The following is a 6095-nucleotide window of genomic DNA, read 5'->3' on the forward strand; positions in this document are numbered from 1 at the left end:
AAGGGACAAGCGTGATAAACTTATCAATGTTTATTTACAGCCGCCACCATTACCTCACGTGTTGATCATGAAAGCAGTGAATGTGTGCTCATGCGAGTGATCCTGTGTTTAATAAACGCGCTGTGCGGAGATATACGCTTAGACGCAACTAAATAAGGATTGTACTGTTTGCAATCGCGTATTTTATAAGAATACCAAAAACCGCGTCGATTTCCTGAAACATGTGTTTGTGTATGTGTGTTTCCCTTCGCGTGAACTGTTTGACGGAAGACAAAGAAAACACTCGCGTCTGGAGATACTGACACACATACGCAAGTAAATAAGGATTTAGATGTCATGTTTTGGTGCAATCGGACAAGAAACAAGAAGGAATGGAGAGACTGGGTTGTGGGTTGCATATCCATTGACTGCAGGAGGCACGAGTTATGCATATGGATGTTTCTGCTCATTCACTTCAAAGGCGCGGGGGTGTGGCGATCTCATCTCATTCCAGATAATCAGGTAACATTAGAGCAGGGGTGGGCATCGAGGGCCACAGTCCTGCAGAGTTTAGCTTCAACCTTAATCAAACACACCTGAATGTCATTTCCAAACAGTCCTGAAGACTTCAATTAGATTTTTCAGCTGTGTTTGATTAAGGTTGGAGCTAAACTCTGCAGGGACACTGGCCCTCAGGACCAGGAGTTGCCCACCCCTGCATTAGAGAGACGGTCCCTCTCCTACTTCTCATACAGTTTACACCGAATGACAATATCTGTTTTCGATCTCACTTACATCATTTAAAAGCTGACATTCCAAGCATTATGTAGACATGTATCTTTTGTTTCTATGACATGTATTCGTGAAGTTACAGTTAATTTTCTGACGGGTTTCTAAAATGACTTCACTGAGGGAGAGAGAACAAAACGCATCATGTTTATTTTCTTAATTTTGCGAAAAGCACAACATTCTGTTTTTATTGGGAGTGGACAGAAAAAAACTAGACACTTTAACGTTTTAAATGATGTATAAATCATATCTGTATGTCCAAAATCAGCAGAGTTATCTAAGTCTCTTTGCGGAGTGATCGAAAAATAAAGAGTTTGCAGCGACCCCAGAGTGTTAAACTTTGTTTACTGTATTGACCACCACCAAAGGATCACACTCTGCCATAACAAACATGTCTTAAACACACAAAGTTATAGCAATCAAAAGAATGAACAAGGTAAGAGTCAAGAGGCAAGTTCGACTAAATCAAACACTGATCACAATAATGGTAACTTCAAATAAAACTAATTCTAAACATAAAGTAAAAAAATGACTCTACATGTAAGATGTAAAATGCAATTTTAGATTTCAGACAGAGATGGTGAGAGAGAGGATAACAGAGTTTTTAATTCTGCTTCATTGTTACTTTTTAGCTCTGTAAGATGGGACAATATATACACCCAGCGCTAAGGGGCCAACGTTTCGCCAGTGAGCAAACCTGCGTGGGGCCCTTAGACTATGCCCATGCAGGGCCATTGTAGGCTTACTTGCAGGGTCAACCATCAAATAACTTTACAGCAACAGGCTTTCGTGCTTACGTAACTTCAGAAGTAGCTCGGTAGCTAACAGTTGTTTTATTTTGAGAACAGTCAACTTATATGTCATTGTCTATCTAATGTTACTTTGCTAACTTTACTGCTTACAACTGTATCACTAGGCTACTATGTGATCAGAAACGAATATTTGCAAGACTCTTACCTCTAACGTAGATGAATGCGTTTGATACCAGATGGCCCCGGCTGTTCGTCATCTGGGGAGGTATGGAATTGCATTGTCCTTTCGCGTGTTTCGCTTCATTCCGAGTACATTGGGTTCGATGTCTTAATGCTTGAAATGGAGACTGCAAACCCTCAGGTTTTTCAATTTTACCGCATCGGTGTCTTCTCGAAACTTTGGGTGGTTGATAGCCCGCAGCCATTGTTTACACCGCGGCAAATGATGAAAACTTAATGCTTGTCCTTTCCCAGTTTTGGAACATCCCGAACATACGACACAACTTATCACCATTTCGATGTGGAAAAGGTAGCATTTATAATAATATATCAACTAAATCATCACAGAGACGTTTACTGGTATCTGTAAAAGTTGTATTTAGCCTAGTTGAATCTCCCTCCCTCCTGCCCTCTCGAACCGGTAGGCGTAACTAGGGAGTGGCCTCGTAGAGCAGCGAAGCGGTGCATTCTGGGATTTGGTGTTTTTCATCCACATGAGCCAAAAAACACATTTTCTGGCTTTTCTCGGCCTAGAAGGCACCAATTTTGCATGAACATCTTGCCCAGGGACTACAGGTGCAAATTAGCTATTTAGCTAACCCTGGTATAGAAGCTATTTTATGCATGGTCCCTGTCAAACAAAACCAATAAACTAAACTAAACTAAAATTTTTAAAATAACTTTACACTTCTACTACATAGGTGACCCAATTTAATAATATATTCAAATTTAAATTGGCTGAAGAATTCCTTTAAGTTCTATAATATTAAGAGTGGAAATATTAAGTTCTTAGGTGATTTTACTCTACGACCTGCCGTCTATTTAATGGTGAGTAGTACACTTTACTATGCTACAGACGTATGTTTGTTTATTGCTATAGTATCTGATATGTACTAGCTTATAATTATTAAATTAATATTTTATATATTTATGAAGAGTTTGGTTCCAAAATTCCAAAATGCAATAAATGTCATGGGCTTGCCAGAGCTTTTGTAATAGACTCAGGTCTGAGTGTATCTGGCAAGACCATGACAGTACTATGTTCTGTGTGGGAGCATGTGGAGGCATATAGTTGTGTGGCTTCCACATGTTCCCAGTGTGTTGTGTCTGTCATGGTCTTGCCTGACCTTGGTTATGATCCAGGTTGGATGTTAGAGGGCAAGACCATAGCAGCATTGTGTTTATGTGGGAACACGTGTGTTTTCACATCATGTATGTGTGACACGTGTTCCCAGTGTCTTGTCACTTTTACCCTACTCCCTTATGTACTCGTGTCTTAAGTGATTAATTATGTTCACCTGTTCCCCATTGATGTGCTGTCTATATAATGCCCTCGTGTTTGTCTGTGTGGTGTGCGTGCGTTGTTGTATGTCAGAGTTTCATGTCCTTCGTGTGCTCTGTTACAAGTTCCAGTTTGTTCCAGTTATTGCTACGTGTCTTACCTGTGTTTAGTTTATATTCTGTTTTACCCCCTCGTGGGTTTTTATGTTCTGTTCTAATAAAATCATAGTTTATTTTTGTAGTTCGTGTCTGCGTTTGGGTTCTTCTTTAGTTTCCTTATTCGGTGTGTAAACTGACCGTGACAATAAATGCATTTTGACTAATTTTGGTAAATGATGGTATACAAAATATAACAGAATTTATGTTTTTAGGTTTACTTCTTCATTTAATATTGCTCATATGGTGGCACTCACGTTTGGATGTTAAAACTGTAATGCTTACTCATTTGCACACTGGCTAATCTAACTAATATTCAATAACTGGAGTGCACATAAGACATTCTGAACTGGTTGTTTATTCCGCAATCTTGCCATCCCAGTCTCGCAAGAGTACCAGGGATCTTGCCCGAGGGATGCAGTGTCCCTTTGAAGACATACAGTCAGGATGTTACATCTCCTTTCTTAAAAGAAAAATGGCATTAGCTAAACACATAACATAAACTTCTTGAACAGAACACTTGTGCTTGATGCACGATAGAGAGTCTGAAAAATACATTCTGCAGTTATTAGTGTCATCGCTGTAATGTAAGAGGGAACAAGCATTAGTTAAATGACATGACAGGCAGTCAAAATGATTTCACGGTGTTTTCGATCTTTGGTGCCTTGGGCGTCACTGCTTTCATGGAGGTGCCAGCGGTTGTGTCGGAGAGTCTGTCCATCTCCTGCTTGGATGTGGTAACTCCTGTGTGTGTGTGTGTGTGTGTGTGTGTGTGTGTGTGTGTGTGTGTGTGTGTGTGTGTGTGTGTTGTGTTACCCTTTGCAGGTCTCCATTAGCTATCCTCCTGATGGAACCGAATATGTGTGCCCACAGGTAGGTGAGGCAGTGCCTTTGTGCCTCTGTTGAAGTAGGTTTGTTGGGGTGTTGGCATGCCTTTTGCCTATCCTGAAAATTTTTCTGGGGTACTACTGTGGCTGCAGATGCCTGCTGGTCGCTGGAAGTATGGAGGGTAGTCGTCGGCTCATCAGAAGTTGGGCAGGTGACTGGTGGTTGTCCACTGGAGTGTTTCTGTATTCCAGAAAAGCGAGGTAGGCATCTGTGTTTCCAGCTTTTGCCTTGTCCAGGATATGCTTCACTGTCTGGACAGTCTTTTCATTGAGGCCGTTGCTTTGTGGTAACATGGACTTGTGGTGGTGTGGGTGAAGTGCCACACATTTACGTAGCGGCGGAACTCCTCAGAGCTGTAGCATGGTCTGTTGTGGTTGTTGGTGTTTTAAGCCCTCAACAGGGTCTTCAAGGCAGCACTGCCTGGAAGGCACTTCCCACCCCCAAGTGTTTCATCCAATCACAGCACTGGCACTAGATATCGAGCCTTTCGCCAGCGTCTGCAGTGAAGCAGTTTGAGCTCACCGTTGGTCAGGTGAGTAGTGCAGATATGGTAAGATAGGAATGTGATTGTATTTGAATTTAGCTTGAAATGTTTCGAGTGTTTAAGTTATGTGTTTCCTCGTTTTCATGTGTCCGTGTCACGACTTTCATTTTCGTGTATTGGTTACTCAATTGTTTTTACTATTTTCAAACCATTGTCGCTTGGGATTGGGGTTAGATTTGTGGTTTGGGTTAGGATGTCATTGGTTTATACGTTTTTTTCGTCTGATTTTTAAACCCTTTTTGCGCGAGGATTAAGTTTGGTTTGGGTTAAGATGTTATTTTAAGCATCGGTTTATACGTTTTTTCTTCAGATTTTTAAACTGTTTTCGCTTGGGGTTAGGGTTAGAGTTTAATTAGAATGTCATTTTATGTAACAGAAAGTCGTTCTAACCCAAATCCCAAGCGACAATTGTAAGAAAATAGGAAAAACAATTGAGTAACCAATACATGAAACTGGCACGAAAACGTGAAAACACGGAAACACGTCACTTACACGCTCAAAACATTTCGAGCTGAATTCAAATACAGTCACATTTCTATCTTACCATACCTGCGCTACTCACCTGACCAATGCTGCCTTGAAGGCCCCGTTGAGGGCTTAAAACACCAACGAGTGCCAGAACACGAGGTCTTGCGCTCTATGCTTGCCTTCTCCACGTCCATGTGGCCTGTGTGTATGCGTTGAATCATGTCTCCTTGAAGGCTCTGGGGGACTATGATTTTATCGCCTTTGAATAGTATTTCTTCTATTTCGGAAATCTCGTCTGGGTGATTCCAATATTCCTGCATGCTGGGTGGGCATTTTCTCCTTTTGTCAGGCCATCTGTTCTGTTTGGCTCTTCTAAGATTAGTGGGCTGTATATCTTGTGCCGTCATGTCTTTGATCTCCAGTAGCTTGCTGTCACTCTCTGGAACAGTACTAATGAGTGTGTGTACCTGTGCTTCCATGCTATCCATAAGGCTGCTGTCTTTGTGCTCGATGGGCTTTCGGGACAAGGTGTCTGCCACTGGTATGTCCTTTCCGAGGAAGTGGATGATGTGGATGTTGTACTTGTGTTGCTGTAATATCATCCTCTATAGCCGCGGTGGTGCCACAGCCAGCATTTTTTGAAGGATTGCTTCTAGAGGTTTGTAGTCTGATTCTACAATCACTTTCCAGCCATACATGTATTCGTGGAAGCACTTACATCTGAATAAAACTGCATACAGTTCCATTTCTATCTGAGCATAATTCACTTCGGTGCTGTTGAGTGACTTGGACACATAGGCAATGGGTTTTTCATCCTGGAGCATGACAGCACCAAGGCCACATTTTGAGGATTCTATTTGGAGTCTTAGTTCTTTCTGGGGGTTGAAGTACTCAAGCACTGGATGATGTGTTATAATTTTTTCGTCTGCGCAAATGCTTTGTCGTGGTTTTTTTTCCAATATAGGAACTCACTTCAGGAGCCTCAGGAACCTGTATTTGCCAAAGGGGTTGTTAAATGT

Source organism: Misgurnus anguillicaudatus, chromosome 14 (genome assembly GCF_027580225.2).
Source record: "Misgurnus anguillicaudatus chromosome 14, ASM2758022v2, whole genome shotgun sequence".
NCBI classification, from domain to species: domain Eukaryota; kingdom Metazoa; phylum Chordata; class Actinopteri; order Cypriniformes; family Cobitidae; genus Misgurnus; species Misgurnus anguillicaudatus.